This window comes from Protopterus annectens, chromosome 8.part0 (assembly GCF_019279795.1).
Source record: "Protopterus annectens isolate FY-2018-M chromosome 8.part0, PAN1.0, whole genome shotgun sequence".
In the NCBI taxonomy this organism is placed as follows: Eukaryota; Metazoa; Chordata; order Ceratodontiformes; family Protopteridae; genus Protopterus; species Protopterus annectens.
The window spans coordinates 973,162,826-973,180,596 of NC_056741.1; positions in this window are offsets into that span (position 1 = coordinate 973,162,826).

Consider the following 17,771-nt stretch of genomic DNA (forward strand, 5'->3'; position numbering starts at 1 on the left):
GAACATGCTGGAGGGAAAGATTCCTGTCACAGAGACTCCCCATGCTTTGGAACAAAGTTCCTAACTACATTAGGCAGAGCCCCTCACTAACACTCTTCAACAGAAACCTTAACGAGTGGATGGGTAACAGAAAATACACCCCTGGGATCACTTCATTGGCTCTTCTTGACAGAGGCTCAGTTAATTAATCAATGGGGTGGCGAAAGCTGACACACTCTGGCTAGGCTTGTAAATGCCCTCGGGCAGATAGCCTAGTACCTACCTATGAACCTAAGTACAGAAAACTCCACTGGTAATTAGATATGACAAGTCAGCAGAAGCAATGTAAAACACATTGCATGAAAAAAAATATATATGAATAGGTTTAAAAGATTGTTTCTCATTTCTGCCTCAGTTTTTCATTATTCATTTGTGTTTGACAAATCATCAAACTTTTGTGTTTTCATTGAATAAATCAAGTTTAATCCTCAGTTGTGTATCTAAAGCTGAATAATTGAAACTATCTCTTTTCATTTGTGTCTCACTGTATTTTACATTAATGGGGTTGTGCTGTCTGTAGCTATGTGTGAACTTTGTGTGTGTGTGTGTGTGTCTGTGTGTGTGTGTGTGTGTGTGTGTGTGTGTGTGTGTGTGTGTGTGTGCGTGTGTGTGTGTGTGTATGTGTGTGTGTGTGTATATATATATATATATATATATATATATATATATATATATATATATATATATATATATATATATATATATATATATATATATATATATATATATATATATATATATGCAGTACACTGTATATGGGTCTACTTCACTTGACCTAAATCTCATTTGAGTGACAACTCATTTGACTGACACCAGTTTTACCGACAGCTTACAATGCTGAATTTCAGCATACTAAATCTTAAACCATAGACAAGCACACTTAGAACACCAATGACTAACCCTTTCCAGAACTTAAAAATGACTTACTAACCCTCTTAACAGAAATGGGACAATGTACAACCAGTCTAGGTAGGTTCCCCCCAATTATATATACTAACTCGAGGAACACACTACAGTGGGGAAAAGGGCATATAACTTTAACTTACCTTACAGTACTCTACACACTGTCACTTCTGCTTGGGACACACAATAGATACTCCCCATAAAAACGTAAATAGAAAAACCCACATTTAAAAACACTACAACATTACTTTCTACATGACTATCAGAATTCTAACAGTCAGCACTATAAGCTGCAGTAATTCTTTTTATCACAAGCAAGTCACAGGTGAAGAAAAACCTACAACAAGTCTATGTCTTAAATGTCAGTGGAATGGGAGTCAGTCAAATGAGTTTTAAGTCAAATGAAATTTAGGTCAGTTCAATGTCGGTCAAATGGGTGTCAGTCAAATGGGTTTTAGGTCAAGTGAAGTAGACCCATATATATGTGTGTGTGTGTGTGTGTGTGTGTGTGTGTGTGTGTGTGTGTGTGTGTGTGTGTGTGTGTGTGTGTGTGCATGTGTGTGTGTGCGCGTGTTTATCTGTATATCTGTATAGGTGTGTGAGTATGTGTATATATATATATATATATATATATATATATATATATATATATGTGTGTGTATATATATATATATATATATATATATATATATATATATATATATAGATAGATGGGTCTACATTATAATGTTGACTTACCATTTCATTGATTTCAAAACAGCAAGACGACAACATTGCAAGTTTACAATCACGAACTCCTGGAACATCGTTTTTCCTGTCCGGGAAAGTAACCACTTGGCCATCAACGATAACATTACAAACAGAAGCAAATTACACTCACCAAAGTGGGGGGTATAAGGTGCTGGAGAGGGTGAATGGGAGTAGTTTGGATTCTGATTAGGGTGTAGCACAAGTGACCTGCTGTTAGAAGTGCAACAGTTAGTTGAGGAAAAGCTAGAGATGAGGAAAGAGTCCAAATAGGTATTTCTAGACCTGGAGAAACCATTTGACAAGATCCCAGGAAAGCTGATTTGGACAGTCCTGCAATAGTGTAAAGTCCTGGAAGCATGTGTAGAAAAAATGCAGGCTATGTAGTAGGACCCAGTGACATAAGTACAGTGTCCAGTTTCACGGAAGCCGTTCCCAGGGGGAGCGGATGTTCATGAAGGTTCAGCTCTGAGACTGCTACTGCTGTTGACACTAGTGTTGGACTACATTAACAAACTGGTTGGAGGAGTCAGATCAACAAAGCTACTGTATGCAGATGATGTAGTATTATAGGCAGACTTTGAACAGGAATATCAGTAAAATGGTAGAGGAATTAAATGCGAAATAGAAGGCACAGGTAATGAACCAGAGTATGGGTTAAGACCATTCTTATGCCAGCAAATGTGGGAAATCAGAAGTAGCTGAAAATTGAGATGGAAGGAAAAACCGTGGAACAGGCTAACAGCCTCAGGTATTTGGGAGGGTGACTGAGGAGAAGGGAAGTCTGAATGAGGAGGTCAAAGCTAGAATCTGATTGGCTGTAGCCAACTGCCACAGAGTGAAAGGGGTAGTGTGTGATAGAAGAATGCCAAAAAAGCTGAAAAGTAAAGTGTACAAAACAGTGGTGTGAACAGTACTACTGTATGGTGAGAAACCTTGGCAGTAGAGGCAGAGCAGATGAAGAACCTAGTGGAGATGAAGATGAAGTGCTTGAGTTGGGTGATAGGATGCACACTGTGGGACAAAGAAATGAGGACATAAGAGCAAAAGCCCAAGTAGCTCCAGTTGCAGAGAAGATCAAAGAGAACAGATTAAAATGGCTCAGGCACATGTGGGGAAAAGCAAAGGACAGTCTGTGAGAGAAGATTTAGGAAGGGCAGGAAGAATGCAAGAGGAAATGAGGGCTTTCAGCAGAGAGATGGATTGTGTGCAGGAGGACCTATGATAGTCAGTCATGATTATCAAAGAAGGTAGGAGAATGTGTTTGAATTGGAAAAAATTTGTGACACCCAGAATCCATGTTGAAAATGTGAAAACGGGAGACGATGATGATTGATGAAGATGATATATATATATATATATATATATATATATATATATATATATATATATATATATATATATATATATATATATATATATATATATATTAGAGGGATGGGTGAGACTCAGTGATCAATGTTTATAGTTTCCAAGTACCTGGGGTGAATTTTGCCAGTATTACCTTAAATATGGTTTCACCACCTTAAGAGACTAATAGCAATTTGGAGTTATAGAAGCAAAAGTAATAGTGTATCCAGTAACCCTTCTGGAACTAGAGTATAAAAATTTCAAACAGAAACTTGAAATCTGTAGTGTTACTGTAAAAAATGCAGTCTGTGAAATCTTGGTGAAAGTTATAAACTCTGGACTCTGTCGTAAGAAGATTATTGCTGCTTCCTTGATTATTGTGAAAATGTAAATACAAAATTAGTTAAGATTCTAAGTATTTCTGTAATAATGGGTGAAATTTAAGTTGTAAAACAGTTAAATAATGAATGAGTAAAACTGGGACCTCTCTAACAAATAAAGGAACATGTAGCAGTGTTAAAATTGAACGTAAAAATGTAATAAACTTGTAAATGTTTACTAGTCAAATGCCCATAATTTGGACAGCAAATAGCACAAAACACTAGTAAGACTTAACACCTACCAGATAATAATTACGGTGGTGCTCTATGACACTTCAGTCCTACACTTGCGTTAACATCTCAGCTGTACCTGCTTAAGAGCAGAAAGATTTGGGTTGGGTACATTATGATATTTGCTAACAAACCAATTTTCAGGAGACTAGTATCTGAACTTGAAGAAGAAGGCAGGCTACTGGTGGCACTTGTAACCATGAATAATTAGATTCATACAAAATATTATGTGTCACAGAATGCCTAGCATGAATCATGAACAACATGTACATTTTCTGAAAACTTTGCTTTGACAAAAGCTAAAACACTAACCATACTCTAAGAAGGTCAATCTAGTCTCCTCAAGATTAACCATAGACAATAAATAGTGTTGCTGTGTCCTCAACACAATTTTAGCACATACTGGCACTGAACAATATCGATCAGTTGAATTTCACACTTAAGTCAATAAAATGTTGGATCTCATGGCTACAAATCTGGTTTATAACATTAACTTTAAAGAATCATTAGGAGTATCAGAAAACTGTCATGTTTCATGTAGCCTGCTGTCTGTAAGTCATCAAGTTTGAAAACTGTATTATATAATTTTAGAAGGTAAACTGTGATAAAGTTAGAAAAGGAACTGTTAATACATACTGGGATGACATAATTTTACTTATTTTGGAAGTGAACCAGAACCTTCAAAATTCAGACAATGCCGACCAGTAATGGAGCAGGTAAACATCCTAAGACTCCTTTGTAAAATGAGAAATTACAAAAGTCCCTTCAAAAAAGAATGATTTGCTCTGCTGTTATTAACTGCATTAGAAAACAAGATAACTCTTATTAAAATTTTAGATGGGCTTAAGATAGCCACAAGAAGATACAGGTCACACTACAAATTAGGGGTCTTGCACATGAAAGTGACAAAACCTTTTCTTCAAACCTATAGAGTTGACCCAGAAGTCAAGGTCTTGGGGACACACATAGACAGTATTCTAGCCTTTGACCATCATGTGTCTACAGTAGTGAGGAAATCTTACTATGTTGTACAACTTATAAACAAAAGGTATGGCATGTAGATGTAAGGAAGTCATTGTTCCACTGTATTTGGCATTCATCAGACGTCATTGAGTACAATGCCTCCTTTGGTATATACCTAACCAGGCATATTCTACAACTGGAACATCCACAGAAGTTCCTCACTAAAAGAATACAGGGAATAAGCAAAATGTCCTATGCGGACTGCGTCAAGGCCCTATCCCCATATTCTGTCTCCTAGAGGCTGTTGAGGGGAGAACCATGCATGGCATACAGGGCATTGTCAGACCCCATTCTGGTGGACCTCCTGCATATCAGCAAAACAAACAGCACCAGAGTTACCCATTCTAAACATATAAACCTTGCCTGTGATATCAACTGGACCTGCTGGAGAGAGAGGTATCATACCACTCAACCTGGAAACATCAAAAATCTGGACAAGGCCCATGGAAAATAGGTACAAATCTGTACATTGATTAGAATAACATTTGCATACAGAATTAAGTAACCCCACCCACTCCAATGGAATTGTGGGACACCAGGTTTCAAACGGAAACTGAAGAACAGACAACCAAAATATGGCACCAGAGTCCCCCTGCAGCCATTCCACTGTCCCATTACCTGGCTATTTTGCCCCATTTACCATAAACACTAATGAGCATACTGCTTTGCTTTTACAATAATTATTTGGATTTTATATTTACATTTTATAGCATAATACGCAAACACTAATAGACATCTGCTAAACAAAGCAATACTGTCTCACAATGAAAATAGACTTAACATTAAAAGTTCCCTGTCCTTGAAACTCACATTCATTAAAACAGCATTGAAACCCACACCACATCCAAAGAAAATGCATCTGGCCAGTGGTGGATAAAGATTATCATAGGTCCCTTGCACACAGAACAAGAAACATACATGTGTTCTTTGATACACCTTCCTGACTTTATTAAATTATATTCCTTGTATAATACAACACACTTGTTAGACTTAGAATACATTTTATATTTCTACAAAATATTTAGAGGTTCCCCTCAATCCTAACCTTAATATGTTACAGCACATCACAAACTTAAAGGCAAAAAGTAACTTTACATTATATGAATGTCACATATCTTCATTCCTGAATGAAGAAATGCTATTGGCAGAACATCTTACAATTACAGTTAAACTATATTCTACCTTTAGTCACACATGCTTCTGAGTAAAACATCGAAGACCTCCAAACTCTAGCCAACAAAATCTGTAGGCTTTGTTTTGACTGCAAGACCATTTATAGTCTCTCTTCTCCAGCCATTAGACAAAGACTAGCCATCAGAAATACACTATTAGAACATATCTGTTAGACCATTAGTGACCATTTGCTTACTAGACCAGCAAAGTCTTTTTACAGTACATTCTCAGTCCTAGCACCAAAAGTATGGGCCTGTCTCCCTGTCAACATCCATAATAATCCCATTTACAGCAAATGCAGAGAGAAGGTAACCACCTTTTATTAGTAAAATGAGAAGCTGGCATGTACTTCAAACACTTGCATAAAACAAAAATGAGCTTAAGTAACCCCCTGACAAAATCTGTTACTGTCAGCTCAGCTGAACTGCAAGAAACTATGCATTGTAATTCCTCATCAATTGCATTATCATCATTGTCTCTCACTACTATAATCTTTGGGCTGAGGCTTGTTACAGTAGTGTGTGTGTGTGTGTGTGTGTGTGTGTGTGTGTGTGTGTGTGTGTGTGTGTGTGTGTGTGTGTGTGTGTGTGTTTGGGTGGAGGGCTTATAGATCTCAGAGTCATTTTTCACAGTGAGGAATTGGCAGTTAAGTGATTAAATGTGCCCCCATTCATAGTTTCCCTACACAATCATATAACAACTTGCCTTCAGTCAGCAATTCTGCATCAGAAACTCAGGATCAGCAAAACTGAGGGCAGCAATACAGATTTTTTTTTACAATAGCAAAGTAATCTTAGATGAAATCACTGACTCACTGTTCCATTACTAATGTTCTGCAGAAGGGACTAGCATACACCTTTGCCAGGCCACCATATAGTCCTTTGAAAGTCTCTTGTAGTTGAAGTAAGCTAGGCAGGCATCTGAAGAATAAATACATTCTGGTTGGACGCCCATTCTACAACAACACAGGCTGCAGGATCTGACAGCTTCAAATGCTGTTTAACAAAGAATTGCTGCACAAAAATGGAGGTGGTGATGGGTATTCCCCTGGGATCTGTTCAAAATGGTCTCCAACAGAAGATGCCTGGGGTCCAGAATCTCATTATGCTACAGCTATATTTTTTGGTGAGAAATAATGCAAAACAGGTAGTACTACACCACTGTCAGCCTACACATGGGCTCTGACAGATGGCAAAGTACTGAAGATAGCTGCCAGAGCCCAGACTTATCAAATAACACCTCCTCAAAGCCAGAATGCTCAGGCCTCTGTAGGACCAGCTAGGTCTACATGACACAAAGCACACTGCCTGACACACTACAGGCTAATGTCTTTAATTCCATTTTTCAGTGGTACTTGGCCTTAAATGTTTTGTCTCCCCTTTCACTAAGTAAAAGATGTTTCAGCTAAATACACTGAGAAGGGCATCCTTTAATATAAACTAGAAACATTTGGTGCTCCAAAAAGGCTTCACGATTCTCTGTTTTACTTTTTATAATCTTTTCTTTAAAATAAGGACATTTCTTACAAGAATCCACAGGGTAAACCTCTTCCAGATACAAGAGACAATGAAGGTAAAAGCTAACTCCGATTCTGAAGACATCAGTCTCAGGTAACTCCAAGAATACAAGAGAGTACTCATACTTAACACACTATTAATAAAAACCAAAACTTACATGGAAAGGTAAAACAAACCTTACAACAGTTTACTTATCACTCTGGATATCATCTAGAGGAGGATGGACAAACCAACTGTTGAACACTGCAAAGAGGCAAAAAAAAAACTAAATATGGTGCAGGCCAGAAACACACACACACACACACACACACACACACACACACACACACACACACACACACACACACACACACACACACACACACACATGCACACACATCTCAGCAGCGTATCTTGCTCATCTCTCTCAGCTTACCTTGCTCGTCTATCGCTGCTCGCAGCTTACCCGGATCCATTCCCTTGCTCGTCTCTCTCAGCTTACCCAGCTCAGCTCCATTCCCTTGCTCGTCTCTTGCAGCAGCATGAGTTCCAATCCACACCATTCCCCAGCAGCTTACTTGTTTCATTCCTTTGCAGCAGCTAATGCTAAATTCCATTCTCCTTTGGCGCCGGAAATGCATGCACATTATGGTGCTAGCTGAGTTCCATTCTGACAGGCTGGCAGGCCATTTCACAGAGCTGACATCATCGTGCATGTGATGACGTCATCTCAAAAAGCCGGGGCTGGGGGGATTTCAAAAAAACAGCTGAGAAATTGGAAATTAAGGGGTGCCACTCGAGAATCGTGGCACCCCATGTTTTGGACCCCAAAACTCAGTAAAAACCGAGTAATTTGGTACGGTTGGGAGGTATGACAGGTATGTATCTCAGAGAAACACCCTATTCTGGAACAGGCCCCCCATCCATGTGAAACAGAATTCCTCCCTAATCAAATTCAAGTATAACTTGGACAGTTGGGTGGGAACAGGAAATTAATTCTTGGCTTGGCACCTACGTCTCTGATGGATGCAGGCAACTTGTAACCCTTCACCTCTCAGGCCACTGCTTGGAAATGTTTCATCTCGCAAGACATTGCTTACACTTATCAAGGTTACCAGAACTTGTCAGAGATTTTGGATGCATGGCTAGGCTTAAAAAGGCCCTTGTGGTTGTTAGCGTAGTAAACACCTATGAACATATGAAGCTTTAAATATGCTAGCATCATTGACCAAACATAATATTAAGAGTTTTTTTAATTAATATGAGTACATTACAGATTGTAACTGTATGGCCGATGGCAGGGAAAACATTTTATTACACATGGCAATGAAGTGAGGTAATATTTCCCATTATTAATACCAAGGAGAGCAACCTTTCTATGATCAGTAAGGTAAAGAACACATTGAAATACAGTTCCAGATTTAATATGAGAAACATTCATGTCTAACCTAGCGGACTCTTCTGTTAGATGTACTGCACATAGGTTTGTACTCTACTCTAAAAGTTGGCCATGTGTTAGAAACTAGAACGATCTTATGTAATCCCTATATCTAAAGATGGTAAAACAGAACTTGCTGTTACCAATTGATAATGTTGACATTTGTCTTAGGTATACATTTGAAGAAGCATGGTACAACTGCTATGATATGATGTCATCTACAATGAAGCCCTAAGTGAAAACAACATGCCTTCCTTAACCCTAGTCCCTGGCTTACAATTTTCACTGAATTCTGTTTTCCAATTGGGATAGCTAATGGTAAAATAATTATGATGGGTTTGATGTATCTTTATTTGTATGAAACCATTGATTCTGTTTTGTTAGCTAGGTATTTTATTGTATTTATAAGGGTGGTTAATCCACACATCACTAATTAAATTTGTAACTGGTTTAATTATAGTGAATACATGGTAAAGGTATGAGGTCACAATGCAGAGTAGAATGTAATCAGTCACAGTCTATCCCTTGGGCTCAGTAGTGTGTCCCATTCTATTTTTGCTTTCTATTTTCAACATTTCTAACTCAAACAGACTACTGGCTGTCTATGTATGCCAGTAACTGTAAGCACTATTATGTACTACACTAGAGTGATGGACATAGCAACAGTGAACATCTAAATGAAAAAAGCACACATACGGGGATTAGGAATGCAAATGTTCTGTTGCAAAGTCATAGTAAAAGATTACATGCATCAAACCCCTTATTGGATGAAATACTATTGATAAAGTTAATGAAATAAAGGACCTTGCGATATTGGTGAAAAAAGCACTGTTAGTTATGTGTCACATGGGACATATGACCTATGATAGCAGAAGTCTTATATATAATGCAATCATATATAACTTACAAGACAAAAATAAAGGGAATTGGGATTACTAAAAGGACTTACAATGCTGTGACCTGTTCTCATCTGCAGGTGGTAAGAAGGTCAGGAATGTACCACAGCTGGCAAGTATAGCAGTGTTTGCATTGGTCACCACAGCGGGGCATGCTTGTGGCTTCAGAGACTATGCTGAAAAGACTCTTTCAGGCATTTACTTAACATTAGGATTCTAATAGGAGTCTCCAGTCAGTTGTTTGCAGTTCTCCTAGTGGTCTCTGTGCAGCAGGTGTTGGAAGATTTTACTCTTCATGCTGCATCAACTGAGAACCCTGCTATGGTCAGCAACCTTGGAAACCATGGCCATTCACCAGGCCTTATTCTAGAGTATCCCTCTGGTGGTGATGCACATTGATTTTGTCTATATGCGATGCACAACATTAGGCAGGTAGTTAGTGCAACCAGTTGTAGCGGAAACATTGCTTAGCTCACAAATGGATACCATGGCATGATGGTATTAGGATGTAGATGGTGGCATGAATGCTGCATATTGCCTAACTGTGGTAGCAGGCTTGCACTTTAGTACCTCTGTAGGATGCAAAGCTAATCTAGCTTGCCGTACATCCCTGCAGAGGTAATTGACCTGTTCATGCTTGCTCAATGTACTTCACAGGAGCTCATGCGAGTGCATTATGGTAAACAAACCTCTTAGTATGGCACTGATCATTTTCACAATGAAGAAAACGTGATTCAGGCACATTGATTAGCTTGCGCCTATTTAGTATGACTGCCTTGCTAGATCTTTGAATATGTGTGGCATAACTCACACATCTGGCATTTGCCTGATCATGCTATGGAAGATTGTTAAGTAGCAACAGACTGAGCTGTTGAAAATATTAATAAGTAAGAGTTCAAAGAAGTCCTGTGTTTTTGGGATGACTCAGGATCTCCAGTATGTAACAGTAGTGTTTGTTTAGGTTACTTTTTAGAGGTACAGCAATGCTTTCACTGTGAGGGACAGTGTTATCTTGACTGGGTATCTACTGCTATGACATGGCTCAATACTGTTCCCCATTTTATTTTTGCTTTCTATTTTCACCATTTCCAACTCAAACAGACTACTGGCTGTCTATGTCTGCCAATAATTGTAAGCACTATTATGTATTACACTAGAGTGATAGATACAGCAAAAGTGAACATATAAATGAAAAAAAGCACACATACGGGGACTGGGGACGCATAATTTATATCTAAAGGCCAGCAAATGTTCTGTTGTAAATCATGGTAAGATCATAGCTGCATAAAACTCCTTATTGGACGATAACACTATTGATAAAGTTAATTTAAAAAAATGGTGATATTGGTGAAAAAAAAAAACATTAGATGCATAATGAAGTGATAGTTGTCTAAGGACATGTGCAGCTTGTAAGTTTGTATCTATTTATTTACTTATTTTATTTGATCGGGGTAGAGCATTGACCCTGAGGAACTGTTTTTAGGCTCAAACTAGGAATAGCAAGTACAAAGTAATATTAAACAAAGAGGTCCTTTACTGTACAAATGAAGAGCACAAATACAATATTTACCATATAATAACATATAACAACAGTAAAGAAAGAAAGAAAACATAACAGTCCTGATTCTCATTTCATCGTTCAGTCATCTAATACTTGCATGTGTGAAATAACGGCAATATGCTTTATTGAGTTCTGAGGGAAACATGCTCCAGTATTAATTATCCATTGTTTCTCTTCACAATCCAAAATATTGTGCTTCTAAGCTTGTGGAAGTGAGATAAATATTCTATAAATATTAATACAAGTGAAACCAGCTCCTGAATGTTTCAAGTGTGTTTATATAATGCATTATTTATTTATTTATTTATTTGTGTATTGCATCTTATATCACTAAGATATTCCTTGATTTTAAGAAAAGTGGTTTAGAAGTTTGTCCTGCATAAAAAGAGCCACAAAAACACAGCATAAGTGGAGTTTACTGTGGGATGTCAGACTGAGTCAGATTGCATTTATGATTATTATGATTCAAAGACATGCATCTGGAGCGTTTCTACCCGGGCATCTGCTGAAAATAGTTTTTTTTCCAAGTCAGACTTTCCCAGTAAACAAATGTTAAATAAATAAATAAATAAATAGTCATGTGTGTTGATCATTTGTGCATAATGCTAGGCCAAGCAGAGACTATTACAGCAATAACCAACGACGTTGGTGTGGTGTATTGAAGATTTACCCCTGGTTGGTGTGGTTTAATCATGAGGAGTTAGTTATTGCTATTATACAATGACATTATTTAAGAAAAAAAGTTACTTACTTTTCTTAAATAAAGTCTTTGTATAATTGTGTGGTGGTTTTCCGCTTTTCCCTTGATATCCTGGAGCATCGGTAATGCACTGTGCATGCGTACGCGATTTGCGTTCCTATGCTTTTGCAGTACACCAGTGCTGTGTGAGGAAGCAATGGAGAAAGGAATATTTCCATTGCTTTTTTTTTTAACTAAAAACAAAAAAAGAAAGAAAGAAACTGGGAGGAGAAATGAGACAATGAAATAAAAGGATAATCAGTATGTTTATTTAATTTTGTATAACATACATTATTATCCTTTTATTTTACTCTACGCTGTCTCTGTTGTTCGTTTTAGTCTCCAGTTTTGTGAGCGTATTTTAAAAAAATTAAATAAAAGTAAATTTTTGTATTGCATATATTAATGGAAAACAGTCCAGGCAACTGGAACTTTTTCCATTGGTATATGATCGGATTTACAACGGGCATGCTGATTGAGCTGACCAATCAACATGCTCATTTTTGAATATTAATTGCCAGTCATTGTATAATACATGAGTAATAATTTGACACTTATCTGAGGACATGCACATCTTGTAGATTTGTATTTATTTATTTATTTACTTACTTTATTTTATTTTAGTTTATTTGATCAGGGTAGAATATTGAACATAGGGGACTGCTTTTAGCTCAGACTAGGAAAAGCAAGTACAAAATAATACTAGACAAAGAAGTACTTTACAATATGAATGCAGAGTAGAAATGTGATACTTAGCATGCAAAAACATTATAACAATATCATAGGAGTTTGTCTAACACTGTAGAAGTTCACCTGTGTAATGTTTGTCAGTGTGTGTAGGATGTGATGTAGATGTTATTAAGTAGGACACTCAGAACAAAGTATGTGACAGTAAGTCAAGAAAGTATTGCAACTTGATATGAGTGTTTAAATAATGTGTATTCCATGTTTGCCAGTGGAGGAGTGGATAGGAGAACATATATCCCTGTGAGAGGAACAGTATACACTGAGGACCTTTATGTAGCAGATATACAAACCACAGGTGTTTGTTCCTACACAGCAAACCAACCAGTACATGGAACCCACTATCATCAGAGTGTACAGTATCTTAACTGAAGAATTAATAAACATAATACTATCACATTAGCAAACAACCACACTTTAATTAAATAAATAAATAAGACCAATTTTGCCAGACACAGCTGGCTTCATCGGTTTACACAAACACATGAATTCAGATGCTATTTAAAGCCTTGGTAATATGACCAGTCATGTGATAATTCAAAAGAATAAATAAAATGCCTAGTGTTCAATTTTTTTGTGCATGTAATATAACATAAATAAAGAAAACATAACAATCATCATTCTCACATCATCATTCAGATATCTAATACTTGCATATGTGAAATAACGGCAATATGCTTTATTGAGTTCTGAGGGAAAACATGCTCCAGCATTAATTATTCATTGTTTCTCTTCACAATCTAAAATATTGTGCTTCTGAGCTATTGGAAGTGAGATAAATAATCTATAAATACTAATAAATGTGAAATCAGCTCCTGAATATGTTTCTTCCAAAGCACCCCCATGTCTACCTTCTATTCAAACTATCCCATACACTCACCTGCAACCACATTCATGCACTCATTTCCACTCTATCTCCTCTTCTCTTATTCCACCTAACCCACTGCACCTATTCTATCCCAAACACTTCTCCACCACAACTAAAACATTTACTCCTAAAGTGCCACTAGCTCCACGCAGCTTCCTACTGTATAAACCCAAATGGCTAAAAGTTATCTCCTGTAATGTACAAGCCTTAGCTGGAGATATTCATCCCAACCCCAGTCTTCGTCTCACTACAAACAACTCCTTCCCACCCACCCCCTTCTTGTCCCACTACAAACAACCCCTTCCCCCATCCCCTTCTTCTTCTGCCTCCTCCCACAACACTCTTAAGTTCTTCACAATCAGTGCACAGAGCCTTAACAACAAAGTACACCAAGTACAAGCTTGGATTAATCACAACCAACCTGACATCTTAGCCATCTCTGAAACCTTGCTCAAACCCCATATCGCTGACTCCGAAATCTTACCTCCTGGTTTCCATATCCTCAGAAATGACCGATTAAATAAAAAAGGTGGCGGCTCTGCTCTAATCTGCTCTAACCTTCTTACCTTAATCCCCCTTCAAATTCCAACCCCACAATTCAAAAATACTGAACTAACAGTCAGTCTCCTAAGAATGAATAAACATAAGAATATCTGCATTATTTCCCTGTATATCATCCCAGGCGACAACATCTCTACCCTTGAAGATATTCTTCATTGGGCCTCAACTGAAATCAATTATGAAACTTACATTCTAGGCGACGTTAATATCGATTGGAATAAAATCAACACTCCCTCTCCCTCCCTATCCATTAACCTCTACAACTTTACCCAAGTAATCCACTCTATCACCCGTCCTAACAAAATACACCCCCCAGGACCCATCATAGACTGGACCTTAGTCACCCATCCAAACAAAATAACTCACTCTGGCACTATCCCAGACAACTTTAGTGACCATCTCCCTGCTTTCGTTCATCGCTCATCTACCTCTACCCCATATCCGCACCATTACATTCCCACTCGCAATCTTAGCAACTTTAACCCCATAACATTCTCAAATATTTTCAAACAAATGAATTAGTAAACCCTAAATACTCTTTCCCTTGACAGAGTTTTAGAACATTTCAACTCTGTCTTCCTAGACACTCTTAACTCCCTAGCTCCTCTAAGAAACAAAAGAATCAAAGCTAATACTGCTCCTTGGCTGTCTAAAGAAACAAAACAAATCATGCATCAGAGGGACAAATCCTGGAAGCTTTACCAGAAGAATAAAATGCCTATCACCTGCTCCAATACACCCAACTCCGCAAACATGTAAAAAAACTAATCACCATGGACAAAAAAACCTACTACAATAAGCTTCAGTCAAACAATAATAAAAACCCTAAACAATTCTGGAAATCAGTTAATTCCCTTCTCCATCCAGGCTCCAGGAATAATCCCTGCCCTGACCCAAGTATAACTGACATTGAACTAAGCTCACATTTCAACTCATTCTTTACAGAAACCATTGTTAACCTAACCAAAACATTCCCAAACAACAATCCACATATCCCTCATTCTTCACCTTCCAACAACCCTAATAACTTCCCCTCATATTCAAGCTCAAACCAGTCTCAACCAGTATTGTAAAAAGGCTCTTATTCAAACTAAAGCCATGCTCCAATGATGCTGATAACATACCCTCCACCTTCCTCAAATGTGCTGCTGATGGTATTGCACTCCCAATCAGCATCTTATTAAATAAATCCATAAAAGAATCATATGTATCCAAACTCTGGCATTCAGCCTACATTCTTCCTCTTCACAAAGGAGGCAAAAACACAAATATTTCTAATTTCTTCCCCATTGCCGTACTCTCTCCAATCTCCTAAATTCTAGAAAAATGTGTCCACCACCAACTTATGCCTTTCTTAATCCAGAATCAACTCCTTACACCCACCCAACATGACGTCCGCCCTGGCCATCGCACCATAACTGCCCTACTCTCCTTCCTAGAAACAGTCAATCAAGCCCGAGATTCCAGACTCCTAATATCCATAGTTCTCCTAGATCTCTCTAAAGCATTTGATACCATTTACCTGTCAGACAGATCTCAAGCAGTCAGATGGAAGAACTCCACCTCTTCCTTCTTACCGACCCCCACCGGTGTACCTCAGGGATCCATCCTCGGTCCTATGCTTTTCAACATCTTCATTAATAACCTTCACTCTGCCATCCCTGCCACAACAGTTATCCAATATGCAGATGACTCAACTTTAGTCTATGCTGCCTCCAACCTTCCTGAACTACTGACTAAAGCCCAAACTGCATTTTCAACCACTGAGAACTGGATACACCAAAACCACCTCTATCTCAACTCAAATAAATCAAAAATACTACTTTTCCCTCCCTCCAGGGCTTTCTCTTATGACAAAAATGCATTCAAAGTCCATAGCCAAACCAACTCAGCTATAGAAGTTGTCCCTTTTGCAAAACTTCTTGGTATTACCATAGACGAACACCTGAAGTTCGATATCCACATTCAACAAAACATAAAGAAAACCCACCAAAAATTAGGTATGCTCTATAGGAATAACCTCTTTCTCTCCAACTCCCCAAGGCATACCCTGGCAACTACCTACCTTCTACCATACTTATTATATGGAGCCCCTCTTCTAACATATCTGACTTCTTCCATCACCTCCAAAATTGCTATAATAAGATCTCTAAATTTGCCACTAAATCCAAAAACTCCACTCATCATTGCCTTACCCTACAATCTCTGAACTGGCTAGAAATCTCTAACCACCTAGACTTCCTACAACTTACCACTGCTCACAAACTAATATTTCACCCAGATAAATGCCCAGCTCTAACAAACATCCTACCCCCATACATCTCAAATAGATCTCTGATATCTGAACACCAAAACTTAATTTCTATCCACAAACCCAAATGACCTGCTGGCCAGCTTCTCTCTTTCTCACTAGGCAAGAAATGGAATTCTCTCCCTCCTTCACTTAGGACTACACCAAACTCAGAAATCTTCAAAACCCAGCTTTTCTCATACCTGTCATCCAAATGGAAATGTTTCTGCTTTCACCCTACATAAGTTCTTCATACTCCTTGCTCCTAACCTCCCTCTAACTCATATTTCTATTCTCCTACAACAGACTCAAGCTCTCAGTAACTGATTAAGCAATCTCTCACTTGATTTCAAGTATGTATATAATGTAAATAGCAAATTACTTCTATTGACTGCACGTCAAGTATATACCTTACTTATTTTGAGTAACTGCATGTAAACTGTCTCCAATCTACTAGTATAATAACACAAGAACCTTAGATCTTTTATTATGAAGACAGTTGATCATGCTTGCTCTGAATGCAAACACCTGTAAACTGTGTTGTTCTCTAACATCTGTTAACTGTGTTATATGCTGTACTTTTTATGCATTTGCATTTCCTTACTGTATGGATATTGTATATGTATTATACCTTTAAACTTATGTAACCCTTACTGTATTGCTTATGGAGCCTTTCTCCCCAGGCCTCCACTGAAAACGGGCAATTTCAGGCCCAGTGGACTTCCCCGGTAATCAAACTAAAAATAAATAAATAAATAAATAAATAAATAACTAAATAAATAAGTGTGTCTATATAATAAATTATTTATTAATTTGTTGCATCTTGCATCATTAAGATATTCCTTGGGTCTAAGAAAAATAGTCTAGACATTTGCCCTGCTTAAAAAGAACCACAAACACATTGCACTAAATAGATTACACAATTTGTTTGACAAATACTATTATCAAACCATGTCATTAAAGCTACTTCTTTCATCATTGTATCTACAATATTATTAATATATTTCCTCTGTAAAAAATTATGCTTTAAATCCCTGGACATATCTTCATAATCCTTATCTAATGAACAGATCCATTTCAACCTAATAAATTGAGATTTTGGAATGTTAGATTTATTATGTTTAGGATGTTGACTTCCAAAAATGTAATAATGAATATTTAGGGAATTCCTTCTAAAACTGGGTATCAGACATTGTCCCATTTGGAAATGTTATCAGCTTAATATCCAAAAGTCAATTGAACTAGCCTCTGCCTTACATGTAAGGTTAATATTAAATTATTTTGAGTTTAAGTAGTTAACAGATCTATCAAGTTATTTCCTTGAAGCATTAC